General features: G+C 38.8%; 1 pseudogene; it reads right to left on the reverse strand.

The window, feature by feature from the left end:
* Positions 1-6465: 6465 nt before the first annotated feature.
* The window catches only part of LOC131412286 (lethal(2) giant larvae protein homolog 1-like), a 21465-nt pseudogene continuing 8145 nt past the window's right edge, over positions 6466-19785 (reverse strand).

Here is a 19785-nt window from a genome sequence, read left to right on the forward strand (position 1 = left end):
AAAACTGTTCAGGTCAATAATTTAACACTTTCAGAAAGTGTGTAGTATCAATTCTCACATAGATCTCTAAGATAGATTTCTTCATTAAAAATCTATTAAGAGTTAGAGGGAATTTATTAAACAAATTATTAATATTTCAGGGCACTGCTAAATAGAAAATTAAATAAAGATAAAATAGCACAGTAAAAATATATTTCATGATTAAAAATGAATTTCCACTTGACAGTGAGTTTTACCAAAGACTAATTATTTCTCAAATATTTCAGTTTGGAGTCTTAAACTGTTTTTATTTTTGCATCATGAACTAACTAGTATTTTTTTTTTTATCCAGTACTATTTTGAGTCATGTGTTTCTCTTTTGAAGAAAGAGAAACACATACACTCATCTGGACTATTTCTATTGGTTATTTTCCTTTACAAATGCAAATCACCACAAATTATAGTAAAAGAGCGCACACTTTTCTTCTTCTTGGCCACCATGTATGAGCCCTGACGACCTACAGTTTACCCTCAGTATTTTGGTTTATAATAATAGGTGTGCATTCTATATTTGTAAATAATAAAATGTTTCCTAAAATGTGGAACAGATGACAGTCTTAAGGCTCATAAGACATTTCCTTTATGCCAAATCAAATGAGTTTAGGCAACAAACTCCATCAAGTATGGTTTTATCAAAAACTACTTTGAAAAACTATTCTTTAATCTGGTCAAATATTTGATTCAATTAATTAAAAACCTGTTCAGTGCAGTTTGACAACACTTTGTTGAATTAGTAACAATATGGTAGTGTGAAGTCTTGGAAAAGGTGTGTTAAGAGCCAGTCATTTGAATTCAAACTTTTTTTTTTTTTTTTTTTTTTGAGGAGATCAGCCCTATGCTAACATCTGCCAATCCTCCTCTTTTTTCACGGAGGAAGATTGGCCCTGTGCTAACATCCGTGCTCATCTTCCTCCACTTTATATGGGATGCTGCCACAGCATGGCCTGACAAGCGGTGCATTGGTGCGCGCCCGGGACCCAGCAAACCCCCGGCCGCCACAGCGCACACTTAACCGCTTGCGCCACCGGGCCGGCCCCTGCATTCAAACATTTTTGAAGCATTACTTATATATGCAGAAACAATGGAACTTTTGTTTTTAATGGTTTCATCAATCTATTCTTGCATGCATGTAGGCGTCCATCAAATATTTCTTGATCATATTTTATATTAAAAAAACTCCAAGTTTCTCAGAGGGACATTAAGATAAAATTGTGACTATTCTCACATATTACTAATTCTCACTAAATTTACAGATTAGTCAAGAGAATAGGCAAAGTCGCAGCTGCTGATTTCTGAATTTTGTCAGATGTAATTATAGCACACCATAGAAAACAATGTGTGGCACAAGTTGTGTCAAATTTCGTGTCTCTTGAAGGATGAGAAAAATATGGATATGTTGAGATAGAGTCAGTGAGGCCCATATTCTAGGATGGAGAAAATAGCATATTATCGCCATGAGAACAACGATAGAGGTAGGATCCTAGACGAAAGTTGTGGATTGAAGAGTGCAAATAGCTAGGTTGGGAGGGAGTTTAGGATATTCGAAGTGGTCATAGTTGCTTCATTTAGAAATGAGTTGTTTATTTGAGCAGAGGGGAGATTATGACAAAAAGCTTTGGGTAACAATTAATCTGGTACAGAGCAGAGGTTGAGCTGGAGTTGAGAGATAGGAGACTATTATGACAGGCATTGGAGATGTTCCAACATAGGCTGGTGACAACTTTGCAGGAATGTTACAGGAGACTGAAGCATCAAACTTTTCAAGTCCCTTCCAGCCAAGAGTTACAGAAGTAGGATAGAATACTGGGCTCTCACTCCCACTCTCTAATTTGAATGCTGGTTCCGTCACTATTGATTATGACCTTGGACCAATTAGTTCTGCAAATCCTCCATGGTTTACTCATCTGTAAAATAGGAATAATTTTAGAATCTATTTCGGAATGTTAATGTGAGGTTTAAACAGGGTAGCACATATGAAGCCCTTAGCGCAGGGCTTCAAACATATATGACCTCAATAAATGTTTGACTGTACTGTTATCCAGTTTCTAGACATTAAGGTTCTGAACTATATTAATAGAAAGGGGAGAAACTGGGTTAGGTAAGGAAAACAGCGCTGAGATAGAATTCATGGAAATTGGAAACTCATTTGATCATTAAATGTAGATCAAACTGGGGCAGAGGACCAGGAGAAATTAACAAAAACTGAACATTTTAAGAAAGCATAGCTATGGGCCTGCCCCGTGGCTTAGCGGTTAAGCGCGCGTGCTCCGCTGCTGGCGGCCCAGGTTCGGATCCTGGGTGTGCACCGACACACCACTTCTCTGGCCATGCTGAGGCCGCGTCCCACATACAGCAACTAGAAGGATGTGCAGCTATGACATACAACTATCTACTGGGGCTTTGGGGGGAAAATAAATAAATAAAATTATAAAAAAATAAATAAATAAGAAAGCATAACTATGAGGATGGGATTGCTTCTATTTAAAATTAGAAAGGGAGATTCCCCCCCCAAAAAAAAAAAAGATTTCTTTGAATTTTCTTTTCTGAATTCATTAAGTTTTTAAAACTTAAATTTATGAATTAAAAAATATATTTTTGTGAACAGAATTGTTTTTAAATTGTTTGCTTCTAATTTGAGAAAACAATCAGGCATTTGACTTTTTCCCATCTGAGCTAAAAATCTTAGGCAAAAGTGATCCTTTCAATGTGGCTGTGGACACTGAATGAGCCTTCAGTACCTAGTGCAACAGCATAGACTAGTGGTAGGAAGGAAGATTGTAACTAGGAGGACCGGACACTGTATCATATCCAGGGCCCGTTTCAGTTTTAGGCTACAATTAGAACAAAATTATCTATAGCTATAGGAACAGACTATTAAGAAACTATAGAAACAGACTAATTTAAGGGATTATTTTAATAACTTAACACTTGTTTACTAATGACTAGGATATTTGAAAAATGCTTTCTTTTTTTTTGACTGCTACAATAAGGAGCTCAATAGCGATGATCACATACCCAAATATTTTAAAAAGTATTTCTTTTTCTCCAACTGAAAACTTCATCTATTTTAAAGAAGTTGTTTGTTAAGACCTTTTTTGTTTTTAATTTGTACCATGGGGGCTAATGGTGTCATTTCCCTGCATTGAATTTCCTTACCCAGATAGGTACTATATATCAATCACTGAACATTCGTGTGTACTATAGACACTAGAGAGGGAAAAAAATTTACTGAGACCCAGATCCTGAATTTAGAAGTGTATCATCAAACATGTACACAACTTATACAATATGGACAAAAGAATGAAGTGCTATTTTGACAGTCTAAAGAGCCTCAGAAGCACAGAAGATGAAGAGATTAACTAAACTTCCTCTGGGGGAAAAACAATCTTTGCAGGATTCGGTACTCAGGATATTGCCCAGCACAGAGTGGACATTCAATAAACATTTGTTTAATAAATGAATGATCTACAAATAAATTAATTTCCCCAAACTTTGTGGTTTAAAACAACTGTTATTTTGTTATTTCTCATGGTTTCTGTGGGTTGGAATTTGAAGGGGTTCAGCTAGGTGGTTGTGGCTCAGGGTCTCTCCTGGGGTTGTAGTAAGTTGGTGGCTAGAGCTAGAAAAACCGGAGTCCCAAGCAGTTGGGGCTGCCTAGACATCTCTTTCTCCTCTTGTAGTCTCATGGCGTCATGTGGTTTCTCTTTTTGGGTGCATTTTGGCTTCCTCACATTGTGGTGGCCTCTGTGCAGCTGGCCTTTGTACAAGCTTTCAAGAACAAGTATTTCAGTTTACAAAGCAGAAGCTTCATGGCCTTTAATGACCAAGCCACCGAAGTCAATAGCTTCACATCTGCTATACCCTATTAGCTAAAACAGCCATCACAAAGCCAGCCCATTTTTAAGGGAGGGCACATAGACCTCCTCTCTTGATAGGAGTTGTGTCAACGTCACATTGAAGAACACATGGGAGGGAGGGATTGCTGTGCCTCCCTGTGGTAAATAAAATCACCACAGTAAATTCAATGCTAGTTTTTAAGACATGTAATGTAATGTTCTTATATAACATTCCTTTTTGCCTTTTTTTTTAAGACTATGTCATGAAATCTGAAAAAGTAATTTAGAAGTGGATTTGGAATCAGAAGTCAGTAGAGATTATTTATGAACCCCTTAATTTATACTCATTTTTGTATACTATTTCTCCTTAATTTATATCTTTCAACGTGTCAAGTCCCCATTTAGGCTGTGTCTATAAGACTGTGTGCTAAACCTCTGCAAATAAAATAACCTGTCTAATTTAAAGTCACCACCATAATAAAAAAATAATCTATCAAATCAACTGTTTGGCATCATGTAACAACCAGGAAATAACAAACAAATTGAAACAAAGAAAAACACACACACACACACACAAAAGCAATCCCCAAAAGCAAACCAAGACAAAAACTTACCACATGTACAATTTACTTTTCACTTGTCAACAAGTTGCTTTGATATGGCATAGAAGACAAAGTTTTATTTGACAATACATCTCAGATTGGCTTTTAGCAAAGTGTTGCATGAGGGTTACAACTAAATAAGTTTTGTTTTACTTTACATGCAAAGAATCTCTTGATTCCAAGAGCTTTGTGAGATACATAACATATTTCAGGCCAATACACTACCACTTCGTGCACCAGAGCAGCATAATTCACCTCTTCCACTTTGTATGTACCTATACAGAGAAAGTAGAAACATTGAAAGCCAGTAGTGTAGCTGCAATCCCCTATGACAGAAAGCACGATGGGAATTGTCTTCTGACCATGTGACCATGAAAGCCAAAATGTGAAATAATAGATGTTTCAGTAACATCCTCTGATTTCTGGAACTTACACCTCACAAAGGGAAATGTCAAGCACTATATGTATATTATTTTATATTTTTAAATGAGAAAGGTAAAAGAGCATGTTTTCAAAGTGTTCTCCATGATACCCTTTGGATTATAAAAATCTGACTACTAAAAAAACCTAATTTTAATATTTTCTTTTTTAAAATTAAGTACTACACTTAAAACTTAAAAGTTTTTATACGTTATGATTTGATTAGAATTTTAGGATGGGGAAGCAGTCTGAAAAGAAAATATTTTGCTCCACGTTTACTTTTATTATCGTAGATATGGGGAAAGAAGCTTATTAAAGGAAATATTCTGAAAATAGCATCTGAATGCAGACACAAATTTTTATTTAAGTCATTATTAAAATATTTAAACATGTACTAGTGTTTAAGGTATAATATTGCTAGTGGAGTCTGAAGGTTGTTGCTGAGAAACTGGGTGCTGATTTTATTTTTAAGAGTTTTTTTTGTTGTTATAAATATCTCATAGCATCACAAGAAATAATAGCTCAGCATCTATCTCTTTGGCTGCAAATACCTTTTCAGTTCATTCATCTCCTTCATGTGTTTTGAGCTGCTAGATTCAGACCTGGGGAAAAATATTTTTCTCTTTTTCTGCAGTATTTCTTGCTTTGTTTTAGTTACCTCAATAACTCTTTCCCTTTGTTCTACTTTGGAAGGCATAGCCATTAAAGAAGTTCACAACTTATATTTTCTGTCTGAGGCCAGAAAAGTTTCTCAGCATTTTCTCAAAGGCACATGGGTAACCTTATCACTTATGAAATTCAGGCATAAATTCCATAATGTTTTAGCTAAAAATAAGTATCTGATTCCTTTTCCATGGCTTCAACAACATTCTGGGTAACAATGCTGGGTAGAGAGATTAATGTAAAATTGAATTTTAATTATAATATTTGTTCTGGCTCATTCTATTGGTACTCTATCTTTCTTTTTCTATAAGAGGTATTATACACTTTCATTTTCAATATTAAAATTCAGTATTTCTAATATTAAAACCATGAATTTTAACAAAATGACAGAAAAAAAACCCCAAGGTACATTCTTACATTCTACAGGGAAACCTGTCTGGAAAACCACCTCACTGGGCCCTAGACAGCTCCTAGTCACATATACATTGGCACAGGTATGCACAGGGTGGGGTGGGGTGGGGGCGGCCCAGGAGTAAGTACCAAAATAGTTTTACAAATGGCTGTCCAGCCAGCACAGGCCTTAGAAAAATACTCCTTGCAAAGGGAGAGGGGAAGGACAGTGTGTGGAGTGAGAGGCGGCATGGGCTGCTAGCCCCAGCTAGTCTCTCCCAGTGGCACCTGGCCTCCAGGGTTATAGTCAACCGCCTCTAGGAGAGGCCAGTCTGAATCTGCCCCAGAAGCTCTGGGCTGGGGCCCTGGCCCACATCCTGGGGCCAGGGTCAGCAGGTCCTGCTGGAGCCCACAGGTTAGCAGGTGTGGGTCATTGTGAAAGGCCAGGCAGGAGCAAGGGGCCCTGGACCCCAGCTTGAGGAGGGCAGGAAGTGGTGGGGTGGTTCTGGCCTTCCTCATTTTATCAGGATGGCGCAGGCTCGAGCCTTGTGTTCTGCCAGGTTCCTCAGATTCTTCTCAGATTCCTCGGAATAGCCCAGGAAATGCTTCACATTTGCCACTGTGACGTACCCCGTAGTGTCCAGTGTGGTGTTGCCACTGCTGGCTGAGTTGATGGACATGGGCTAAAGCACCACCTCGGGCTGCTCTGGGGTGTCAGCACCCTTGCTGCGGACAGGATCAGGGCTTCTACTGTGGCTTCATGGGGCCAGGACGATGCCCAGGGTCCACTAGCCTGGCTCAGCTTGGGCGACTCGAGCCTGTAGCTGGCATGGGTGGCATTGCAGGGCCAGCTAACGTCCAGAGAGCCGAGTGGCTCTGTGATGTTCCGGGCACTTAGGGAGAAGTGTTCAAACTCTTATGGGGAAATCAGGTAAAAACCCTGGCTGTGGCGTGTTAAAGACGCAGGCGGCGATGTAGCTGATGTTTGCCTTCCGGATATGTGAGAAGTGCACCTGGGGTCGCAGGCCAGACACCAAGAAGACGTGGATGTCGCCCGGGTAGGTGAGGCAGGGCAGACAGGTCTTGGCATAGTTCTCACAGGCCTCACTGGCAAATGTGACCAGTGCCACCTTGCACACGCAACGGCCCTCGTGGGCCTTCAGCTTGAACTTAGTTTTGGCGCTCACCTGGGGTAGTGTGAACACCTTGAACCGCTCCTCAGCAGCGATGAGTACGGCATGGCCATCCTGCAAGTCGGCCGCCTGTGCCAGGTCCTGCTAGGCCTTGTAGAGCTCAGGCAGCGGGCGGACGTGCGCGTCCAACACGGGGATGGCCACCAGCGGCGCGCGGTGCGTCAGCTGCACGTCCTTGCCCTGCCTGGCCTCCCCCTCCCGCAGCTCTGGCTGCTTCTCGCCGTCCGAGCCTCTAGAGTGTAGGCAAATATGGAGCCCAAGTTGGTGCTGCATGGCGGGCCCGTGGCGGGCTGCATCTCCAAGGAACGTGTTGGCGAAGTAGAGGCAGCGCGCGACGCTCGAGAGGGAATCGTCAGCCAAGCGGGCGTCATCTCCACAGCGTGGGGGCAGGCCTGCTCCGCCAGTTGCATGTTGGCCTCGTGCCACTTGCTGTTGGCATTAGGAGCCCACTTCTTGCCTGAGGCTGGGCGCTTCCAGATGCGCGGGAAAGACTGGTGCAGCGACTTCATCTAGGAGAGCGGTCGCTCCATGGCGCCGGAGTCGCGGGTGTGAAGGGTGCACCTGGCAAACACAGGGCTCTTGCGCTGGTAGTGGAAGAGGCCAAAGCCGCGACTGGTGGCTCCGTTCGCCGTGGAGCGTGACGGCGCTGATGGCAGTGATGGCAGGCTCTGAACCAGCACATGCGGCAGGAAGCCGGAGTGGGAGGGCAGTGGCCCTGTGCGCGGGCTCAGCTGCTCGTGGCCCTTCCACGTGAAGCCCTCGCAGTCCTGGAGGAGGTCCACACTGGCCATGCTGGCCGCCTGTTCAGACCGCACTTCTCTTAGCTCCTGCACTGCACCTAGCCTGCAGTGCCGGCCACCACCGTCTGGGTTGTGTATTTGAAGAGCGCCACCTTCTGCACACCGAACCAGGAATCAGTGCTGCAGGGGTTGAAGCAACTCGCCATGTCGAAAGGAGGCCAGTCGTCTGCTTTCCAAGAAAGCTTCCATTGAATTACAAATATCACACTATAATTTCTAAGTTAGTACAATAATCCATAAACATTAGCATTGCTCCCAAACCATGCTGAGTATGCAAAATAAGTCTCGAGTCACAAAATATTTCCTCCAAAGCCAAGCCCATCCTTCGCGCGAACAATTTTCAAAAATGAATCAGACAGACTTACGAGCCACACTGTTGCTAACTTTTAGAACTTCTTCTGCCGGTTTGAGACTATTCTTCAGCATTAAGTTTAGGTCTTAGAGTGAACCGAACACAAAGCTTAAAGATGAACAAATGCAATTTAACATAAGTGATTGTATTTTCAGTTAATATATTGGAAGAGTATACCGAAGGGAATTTCACATTACTTAATTTTCTGAGCTCGAATTTTTGCTTTCTCATGTCTACAAGTGCATACACATACAAACACAGACCCACATACACCCACCGGTACACACATGCCTTGCCTTCACTAAAAAATGGGCTGGCATTCTGGATTTAGTGATTTTCAGTGGCATAGCCTAACTGAAACTTTATCAATCAGAAATTTTAAAAGGATATCTTTTAGGATCTCTATTCATTTCTTTCACATTTCCTTCTGCATAGGTTCCCTTTTGATGGTTAGGATCCACATTAAGAAACATATTGACTATCAGGTAGATGTCAACATCAGTTTTAGTTTTAGTTTTTAGCAGCAAAACAGCCCAGATTTTCTTTGTAATTTATTTTTGGTATCAGTATCATTGCATTTTCTCCATGCTCCCCTTTTGAAGTACATTTAAATCTTCCTTAAAATATAGTGAGCACTCTTCTAGAGAAGGCTTAACTTTCCTTTAGTTCCTTTGATTTGAAATGCATAGCTTTAGCAATACATCTCAACATGTTATTTGTTTTCATCACTGAAGCTCTATGTTATGAAGAGATCTCAGAAGTTTGTTTTTTAGGGTAACTTTCTAGATTATCAGGTTTCTATTTAAAATTCATTGCCTTCTGACTGGCATAACTTACATACAATTTAAATTTTCTTCACTTTGTTATATTAGGGAATGGCATGAGATGCACCTAGGTTCCAAAACTTCTATATACTTAATGCATTAAGAAAAAAAGTGCAACGTCAAACTAGAGGCTCAGGGTGAAATAGAGGACAGGGCAGTAAAAGAATCAGTGTGTGGTGTTCGCGGTGATAGTTGGGGCATGGATAGGCAACGTTGCCAAAGGACATCTCATATCTAAAAGCAAGCCCACTGATAATTTTAGAGAGAATGTTATATGGATGCTGCTCTAAATCCTTCTCTATTCTTGCCCAATTAAATTCATCTCAAGTCCAGTAGGAGAGTAGACATTGATTTTCTTGGGGAACCAATCCCTCATTGTTCAGAGAGTGCCAGAACAGCTGCCAGGTAATGGTGGAATTTGGATTCTACTACTGCAAAGATGACATCACTTGGTTACTTCCTTCCCAGTAATCCAATAGATAGCGTATCTTACAAATCTCTCATAAATAGAGATAGTTTTAAGGAAAACAAGAAAAAAAAATTGTAGGAGTAAATGTGTTATCCTAATTGACACATGTTTTGACCACTAAACCACTTTTAAATTCTTAAAATAATATATTTATATGTGTGAGTGTTGTATACCAGTCCTCAATGCTGTGCTGCCTGCTAATTTAGTTCACTCTACAATTTTGGAAATGATTTCTTTCGTTTCAAGATCCAAGTCATTACTGTGAAGAATTAACAGAGTTCTACCCTTCTGGTAACTTCTTTCCAACTTGAAGTAATCTCCTTTACTGGCACTGTTGTGGTCATGCCTGACCCTTCACTCAATTTTCAGGCTCGTCTGCCAGCTCTCTGCCTATTGTGGGTTTGCACTTGCACAAACTCACATTCCTGGTTGAAATATTTCCTGACAATGTAAGTGTAATATTAAATGCGCATGCAGTTCCTCACCATGTTTGTCCTTTGTGCCAATTATGTATCTTGATTTAGTCTTTTGTGTCTATTTTTTCCTAACTTACACAGACTCTTTTCTCCAGCAAAACTGAATATGTGCAGCAACAGCTAGTGTCCTGCCCCGGATGTTCTCTCTCCTGTCTATCAAGGTATAAGCTTAGTGCTAGACTTTTCCTTTTTCATCCTGCTTAGAAATTCTATGTCATCCATTGTCTGTGTTATTGCTAGAAAATGCCCAGTAAATATTTGCTAAATTGAAATATGTATTTCTTTCATTAAAATATAAGCTCCTTGGGGACAGGGACTGTGACTTAGTGCAACTTGCAATGTACATATGGTATTAGATATTTTAAAAACCTTTTTTGATTCACAGATTGGTTTGATAAACTATTTTGCTCCAGTTTTTCTCTTTTAGAAAAGTTGGATTTCTGATTTGTCCCAACTCTTGCAAGTCATTTATTGCAGATAGTGGTTCCTCCAAGGGACTCAGCCATTTCCTTGCTATGTCACTATCCAATTTCTGGTCCCCATAGGTTTTGCTGTATGTATCTTAGGGGAGAAAAAAACATTTGTCCAGTCTGCTTCTTTGTAGGAATAACTGAAAGGGCAATAATGCGGCATTAGTTAGTTTTTAAAAAATGGAAGGAAGGGGAGGCTTTTAATTGTATGGGAAATTTAATTAGATTTAGACTAATTAAATTCATTTTTTATATTAACATGTTCACAAATATTATTGCATCTCGTTAGATTTCATTCTTCTAGCCTTACTGAACAATATTCAGTAGTAGTTTCAGATTACAATAAGTTCATTATGAAGATAAGGTGGAATTAGTGTAGGAAGCTCAGCTGGTTGAAGGGGTCTGTACTTTAATTACTGCAGAGGGTGTGCATATTAATTACAACACAAGTGATATTTACTGTACCTCAGGAACATATGACAGGGTAAAGATACTGACAGCACCAGCTAATAAACTCAGTATGATAATGAGGAGAAAAGACCATAAAAATAGAAGGAAATAAAATTATTCATAAAGTATATTGATCCCAAAGTAAAGACATTAAGCTCTGATGAAGGGCAACAAAAGGGAAGCTCCTCACTTTATCAAACAAATAACCAAAGTAGAGAAATGTTAGCAGGGAGACAGATTGTCATTATATTGGTCACATGATCACACTCCAGAGAGTACACAGGAGCCATAAAATGGGAGATTTTTAATAAATCAGCAGAAAGCCATACTGTCACCTGCAGGAACCGAGGTCGCGGTGGCTAAGGAGGGCGCCTTAGAGTGGAGAAGTTGGATTTACTGTTGTGTAAACGTGCATACAAAATTTGGTTCAAGAGCCACTATCCCCTCTGGAAAAGGGAGGGGAAACCTAAGAATACTGTGAGAATTGTTCTCAGTAGCAACCCAGAGGCAATCACCCACTTTTCCCTGTGCTTTGAAATCACCAGCTATGATTTTGAGATGGTGAGGAACAAGTAGGTGTTAGTTGGGTATTTTTTCCCAGGAAATGCTCAATTATGCCATGAGCTTGTCTCAATCTACACAACTTGAAGGAAAGTTCAAATTTTGGCCTCGAGTAATTAAATTTGAGGTTTTGTTTGTTTTGTTTCGTTTTTACATGAGACTTCCAAAGGAACGATCATTTTTTAAACAATTATTTAATCAACTACTAACATTTACAAATAAGCTCATTTTAGGAAATAAAAATGGCTACAATGCTAAGTCTTAATTTACAACAAATAATTACTATAATCAAGTTTTTGCTAAGTATTTGTTATTTTGGAGTTTATTAGCCAAAATCTGCCACAAATTGTGCTTATAGTTGACTTATCATGGATAGAAAGTATATTAGTTACTATTTACTTTAACGTGGAATGATGATGTTGATCAAACTCTTAGAATTGCTTTAAGTTAATTTTATGAGGAATACATTTTTGTGGGTGTATTATTAATAGTGATTTTAATGTATATTGGGAACATGAGATATATATTTGTATATATGAACTTGAATCTATATATAATAGAATATGCAGTTCTGGTTAAAACACTTCAAAAGAATAATAGTGAACCTAGAGAAAATGGAGAGAAGGGCATACCTAGGACAGTGCATAATCTGGGCCTGTATCTTGGTAACACTAGGAGTTGTTTGGAGACAGAAAACAAAAGTGGAGATCCTTCATTTTGGTTAAAATCTTTAAAATCATGAATTAAAAGGATCAGACATCAAATTACAGAATGAAATTTTGGAAAATCTCACTTTGCAATTTGGGCAACACAAAGAAAAAGAATAACCAATTCACTCAAATCTGAAGCGTTTTAATTTATGCGTCGTGGAGCAGAAGTGAAGATAGCCCTGGACACCATCATGAAGTAGAGGGTGTCATCCCCGTTTCCTCTTTCTCCCTCTGCCCTTTTCAGGGCCGTCCTCTCTCTATCCCTATTATTCCAGTGTTTTCATGCTAGCATTTCTTTCCTTTGGTGGTGGGGTTGAGAGGTTATTTCACTCACATTAAGGTGAAATATATCCAGGAATATTTTTATTTTAAGAGAGCAATGCTTCATGTAAGCTCATGTTACAACTTGACTATTAATGAAGTAGTGACGTATGAGCAGAAGGATCCACCTGAAATTACTCAAATATATCAAGTAGTTATGAACATGACCGCGTGAAAGTCCAGGAGTAATCAGAACCATGGGAAAAGAGGTGGTAATTCCAGTTTTATAATTGTAATTGTTGCAACTGGGTTATTTTCACCAATATATGTGTGATATTATGATGTGAAGACATCAAGGCTATAGGACTGTATAGTACCTAGAACATGGTGGGTAGGTGTTTGATAAATATTTATTGAATGAAAGAATAAATAAATGATCGAACGATTGAATGAATCCACCTCACGTGGTGTTTCATCAGTCCTCGAAAATCACTGGTGGTGTTTCCGTCGTACCTAGTTAACTGGGTACTGTCTATAACACCAGTATTTGGCTTTTTGTGCTAGCAGTCCCTAATAACAGTATCTTTGTCATCACCTGAGATGTAAATGCTGGCCAGAGTGGATCACCACTGTCCAGTGGCCAGGTCCTTGCACTGTGTTTGGATATAGGTGATAATTGGAGATTGATGCACTTGTGTTGAAATCTGGAACATGAAGTTGTCTGCAGTTCACTCCTTGGGAGGATAAATATAAATAACTTTAGCAGACTTTAAATCATCAAGATGTTGAAGTATGTTTTTTGTCAAAAATATCCTGACACTTGGAAACAAAAGAATGGTTTAGGTACATATCAATTATGTGTACAAGCTCCTTGGGAAATGATGGGAAATTCCAAGCCTATGACCCCTATCAACTAGGATTTAGGCTGGGCTATTTACTAATACTGAAGAATCAGAACAAAATAGAGGGAAAATTTATTTAAAATTTAGCCAAGTATAATTCTGATTTTCTATTGGTGTTTTATGGGTTTCTGATATGTTTACTTCTCTTTGGCAAGGTTTTAAATTTTTCTTCTTAGTTTTATTTTTCTTGGTCCCTCTCACAAGGTTCCTGCAGCCCTCATGCCATCTCATTTGCCCTTAGCTTCTTCCCTTTCCTCATATGTGTTGCTTCAATGATCTATAGTTCATTATTCACCATTATTTTTCATCCTCCTCCCATCTAATTTGGTTCTGATACTTATTTCTGCAAATGATTCTTTCTTTTTTCCTTGTTACCACTTTAATGGCTAGTTTTAACTTGACATTCTGGAACTGATCTTCTCTTTTGCAGCAGAGGAAGAGTTGAATGGGTTGAGAAACTAGTTTGGGGATATCTATCAATGTCAATTTAAGAAAGAAGGGCAGTCCTTAGCATTCTTTATTTATTTCTTCTTTGAATAATGAGGAGATAAAGAATATTTGATGCAGATATTAAAAAGACATGGATTCTGATGTTTAGTATGTTGTAGAAAGCAGAGAATTTAGGAATTAAAATATCAGTGAGACAACATGGGTTGCATTGCTAAAGATTGGGGTAACTAGCCTACATCATCGCATTAAGGAAATCATTATTTTTATATTTGGAATAGGTATATAGGCAATCTTGCCACATTATATTGGTTGAAATTAAATATATGAGTTTAGGGGCCAGCCCAGTGGTGCAAGTGGTTAAGTGCGTGTGCTCCGCTGCAGCGGCCCAGGGTTTGCCTGTTCGGATCCCAGGCGCACACCAAATCACTGCTTGTCAAGCCATGCTGTGGCGGCATCCCATATCAAGTAGAGGAAGATGGGCATGGATGTTAGCTCAGGGTCTTCCTCAGAAAAAAGAGGAGGATTGGCATTGGATGTTAGCTCAGGGCTGATATTCCTCACACACACACACAAAAATCTAAAAAAAAAAAAAATCTAAATATGTAAGTTTAAACAAAATAACTGACCTTTAAAAATATGATATTACATTTGACCCAATATGCTTTTTCATCTCTACAGTTACTGCAGGGAGCCACAAAATTCTTGTGTTTCAACTACACAGAAAATCTTATTGATCTACATTGCAGTGAAGCAAAACTTACAGAACATCCCCAAAGCATTGGAACCTTAATGTAGAGTTTAATTCCTTTAAGCATCTCAAGCTCCCAGTAATTTCATAGGCTAAGTTTTAGAAGGTTAAGTTTCGGTTAAAAATAAATTTATATTTGTGTACGTTGACAATTAGAAAAAAGTATCATGAAGATCTGAGGAAGTAAGATTGAATAGATAATTAAAAATTGCAACATTCTAATCAATAAAAGAGATGGATATGATTGTTCTTACCATTCTATTTCTTGGACCTTGTAAATCTTCATAAATCCCTTTCCTTTTTTTTTTCTTTAAATCATGTTGTATACTCATTACCACAACGTGAGAGTCATAGTTAAGGTTTCCTGTATGTCTTAGGTTATACTCCAAAGAGTGTGTTAAAATAATAATTCATTGAGAAACCTCAAAAGTGCCTCATAGAATAGTATTAATAGAAATAAAGGAACAGAAAAGGCAACCTGTGATGGAAAATACACAAATCTCTTAGAAGTTGTCAAATTGATCAGCATCACCAGGAAATATTGAGAGGAGCGAAGGTGCTATGCTTGTTATTTAACAATAACAAATACCAAAACAATAATGTTTGATTTCATTTGGGAAAGATTATTTTTTCAGTTACCTTTTCTGAAACAATCTCCAGCCTCTGTTCCCTCATTCCTGTTACAATTAGTCATTACCTACTGTTGCTTGTGATTTGTTGGCAGTCTCTAACTGCAATCTGTTGCTCTGTGACAGATCGATTCTTTTGGTCCACAGACTTATTCCTGAATTCAGCCAAAATGAAAAAAAAAGAAAAAAAATATATATGTAAAAGACTAAGTCACATTGCTCTGGCTAACATAGCAGATCATTCTTTTCAAAGGGTGCGCTTAAGGGAGACCATTAATGAACACTGTATCTATATAAGGGGAGTGAACAACATTAAGTGAACCCCACCACGCAGAACGCGTTTAAAATCCACGTGCGTAGACTGTGGAATTCGAAGTATGTTCATTTGCTATCGTCACTCTTAAAGGAGACAATTTCAGAGCAATATTTTAGTTACTGAGGAGTTGCTTTTGAGCCTACTGAAGGGAATTTCTAGAAATCCGGTTGTTTATACCCACATACATATAGATGTGTACACACACCACTGAGTTTAAATAATCCCAGTAAGATTCATATTGCTCGGGTTTTTCAGCAAAAGAAATTATAGTTTTTCTGCAATCAATTTAACAGTCAGAGCTTTGGTGTAGCAAAATATATGCTTCGTATCCCTTCAAAATTTACGCAGTTTGTACATATAGATATGTGCTGTATATATTTTGAAGTGATACGTATGTTGAAATTTTTCCTCACTTAAAACCATGCTGCATAATTGATTGGAAGAGTTACTCTCGTCACAGTCTATTTTTGCAGCAAAGCAGAGACTATTTGAAATGCCTGTGGGTTTTTTTTTTTTTTAAATGCTTTACTGTATTGCAAGAAAGGAAAACCTAGTCATTATATAGGAAGATACTATTTATTGTTGGTTTGTTCTGAACAATGCTGAATTAAGTAACGCTACCGCATGGGAAGATAAATATGTAAAAAAAGCATTTTCTCCATTAGCTTTTGGTGTCACTGTTGTCTGACTTGGTGAGACCCTCTTTGGTGAAACACACACACACAGACGCACACACACTCCTATACCCATTGACATTTAAAAATACATAGTCTCGGGGCCAGCCCAGTGGCGCAAGCGGTTAAGTGCGCGCTCTCTGCTGCCGCGGGCTGGGGTTCGCCAGTTGGGATCCTGTGCGCGCACCAACGCACCACTTGTTAAGCAATGCTGTGGCGGCGTCCCATGTAAAGTGGAGGAAGATGGGCACGGATGTTAGCCCAGGGCCAGTCTTCCTCAGCAAAAAATAGAGGAGGATTGGTAGATGTTAGCACAGGGCTGATCTTCCTCACACACAAAAAATAAATAAATAAAAAATAAAAATACATAGTCTCTTGAGTTTGCTACCTTATAAACGCAAGGAGCAGCTTTCTCTTCAACATTTCTGTATAATAAGGTCTCCTCAATCAGAAGGCCAGGGCCACAAGAGCGGCCAAATTTAGAAAATTGAGGAAAATACTGTTGAACCAAAAGGCAGATGTTTTACTGTATGTTATACATTGGTGGAACACCCTCAATCTGTTAGCATGCATTTTCTCAAAGTATAAACTAGCCACTGTCTTGGTTCCTGTTTCCATTTCAAGTTTTTAAAGGAGCCCGCTTGTTTGGATCCTGGAAAACCACCAGCTTTCCTCTCTAAAAATAAGACAAGGTAGTCATTCATGAGAAATTACTCTAACCACTGAGAAATACTTAAAAAAAATTTTTCAAGCTCAATTTGGAAGGAGGCTGTAGGTATTATGGTCATCATGCAACTTTACAAATAAATCCATGACAGCTGAAGCAGAATTTACACAGTGTATTGATATATCCAAGTCATAGGGGCTGGTAAATAGCATAGGCAAGATTAGGTTGCAAAATGCCTGCGTTTTTAGTCTAATTACTCTTTTCACCAAATCATTTTGTGAAGAAAAAGAAAAGTCCTTAAACAGAAATGTGGAAATTGATGTTACTCCAAGCAACCAAGGGATATAGAAAGGAGCAGCTCTGTTATACTTTGTCTTGCATTATTACTGCCTTTGGAATCATTTAGCATAACTTTTCCCCAAAATTATAAAAAAATTTAATTGTAGAAAAATCCTTATAATTTTATAATTTTTGCATACTGAAAACTAGAAAAATTACTTGTGAATACACTAATTCATTGAAATATTACTTAAGGTTAAAGTTTACTTTTAACGTATCATTGTACATAGACTCTAAAGATTTTTATCGAATTATTTGGATTTTACTAGGTCTAAATAAAGAGCAGAAAACACACAGAAACTAATTCAAACACACTCCTTTGTTCTAGTAAATTACTACATATGCCTCTAGTTCTTTAGTATCTGAGGTTCTATAAAAGGAGATTTTTTTTTTTGCCCTCCCAGTGTGTTTTATCCACCATTTAAAAACACATTTGAAATATATTGCAATTGCGTGAGAAGTGACATAAATACATTTGGTGATTAATATTTATTTGATCAACTGTGAGTGCAACAATATGACTCCTAATTTGAAACCACACGAGCTTCCTTTTCAGCAATCCTGCCTTTCATTTGCTATATCACAGGCTGATCTTGGAAAGAGAATCTGTTAGATGTACTTTTCCCTACTCTTTTTCCAACTTGAACTGTTGAAACAGAGTGGGCGTTTAGCCCTCTTTCCAGGTGTGCCATATTGAAACTTGTAAAATGTGTGAGAGGATGGAGAAACTATTAAACTCTAGGCCTCTGGGTGATTCCTGAGAGGTTGGCCTATTGAAACATGTTCCAGGGTGTGTGGATTTGAAGGCCTAAAACATACATATTATCTGCAATATATAAACTTGCTCACATACACGTTCTGTAAAAATGGCAGAGTAGATGTCAAGAAGACATCTCCCAATGCTAAATCAAGATCCTGTTCTTTTACACATTATTATTCCTATTGTTTTATTTCTATCTCCTGTGCTCATGGTGTCTTTTGTGGTACTTCAGCTGTGATGAGATGGGCGGGTGTGCAGCTTCCTCCAGAATTGATGCCAACTGGTTTGTAAGACTGGCAAACCCTCAACTCTCCTTCTATCCACCACGTTAGAGATTGACTTTATTATCTGCTGTAGCTCCATGCCATGCCCAGTCTCCAATGGCCCAGAATGCAGGCACGTAACACAGCCGTGTTCACCATTGCACTTATTTTGATTTAGTCATAACTTCAAGAATTGCCTTTAACAAGAACTACAAAAAAAGTGAGGGTCATCCACTTCTAATGCTGGAAACCCTGTGATAATCTGTTCCATGCATTCAAATGAAAATATGACTTCTTGGCAGAGAATAGCATTATAATGTAAAATCCCATATGCTGTTATACAGTATGTTGCAATCTGTTTTACGGCTGCCTCTATTCTAACGAGTGAATACTGCCAATAAAGCAATTGAAGATAACACTAATTGCTTATTTCTGTGATCCATAATTTTTATGGCTGCCTTATAGCTCTTTAGTCAAATAGATGCTTTTTGGCCTTTAAGATCTAGAACTCATGCACTGTAGCAATTGAAACTGGAAATGCACATGCTGGCCTGAGAGGCTTTTCTGTACTTGATGAATAGGGTGCAGCAGAAAAATAATGGAAAGAAGTGAAAGAAGTCTTAAGTTGGCTCTAACAGGTAAACACTAGATTTTATCAATATTTAGGTAACTTTAAATAAATATATAAATATATGGTTGTGTAATGAAACTAAATTAGGCTGTTAGGTCTTCTTTGGCTTCATTCATTTGGGGCCTGTTAACACAAAGGTAGCCCTGGAAGACATGGTGGTGCGTGAGCACGGCTAGTTGGAGATGAGGCTCTGCATTTGACCCTGGGTTTTGGCACATATTGACAATATGACTCTGTGATCTTGGGCCAGTGATTCAACTTTTCTGAGTTTAGGTTCCTCTCAGAAATACTGTGACGACTAAATGGATGTGAACACACTTTGATAACTGTAAAGTGCGATACCCATGTTAGTGATTGTCTGTGCTTGATCCCTGTTTGGGGCCATCATGACATGCTTTCCTCATGACATGCTTTCTCATGAGTAATCTTATGGAAACCTCAGATTATACAGCATTTGTCCAAGGATTTATCCAGTACTTTGCTACTCAAAGTGTAGTCTGTGGACCAGCAGCACCGGCATCACCTGTAGGCTTGGTAGAAACGCCGAATCTCTGGCCCCACCCCAGACCTGCTGGTCAGACTCTTCCTTTTATCAAAATCTCTAGGTGATTAGTCTGCACACTAAATATTGAGAAGTTGTCTAACTTACTTCATAGATAAGAAAGTCGAGATTCAACACGGTGAAGTGATTTATAAGAGGTCACATGGTGTGTTCAGAGCTAAGCCAGGATGAGATCCCAGTTCTTCTGACCCTAAGTCTAATCCATGCTGTCTCCACCTTAAAATATGGAAGGTATAATTTTATCATGTGACAGATTTCAGATGAACTACATAGGCTCAAAAGTGGGCAATGTATTTATAGCTTAAAATAGTGTAAGTCAGAAAAGCCA

This window comes from Diceros bicornis, chromosome 12 (assembly GCF_020826845.1).
Source record: "Diceros bicornis minor isolate mBicDic1 chromosome 12, mDicBic1.mat.cur, whole genome shotgun sequence".
NCBI lineage: Eukaryota > Metazoa > Chordata > Mammalia > Perissodactyla > Rhinocerotidae > Diceros > Diceros bicornis.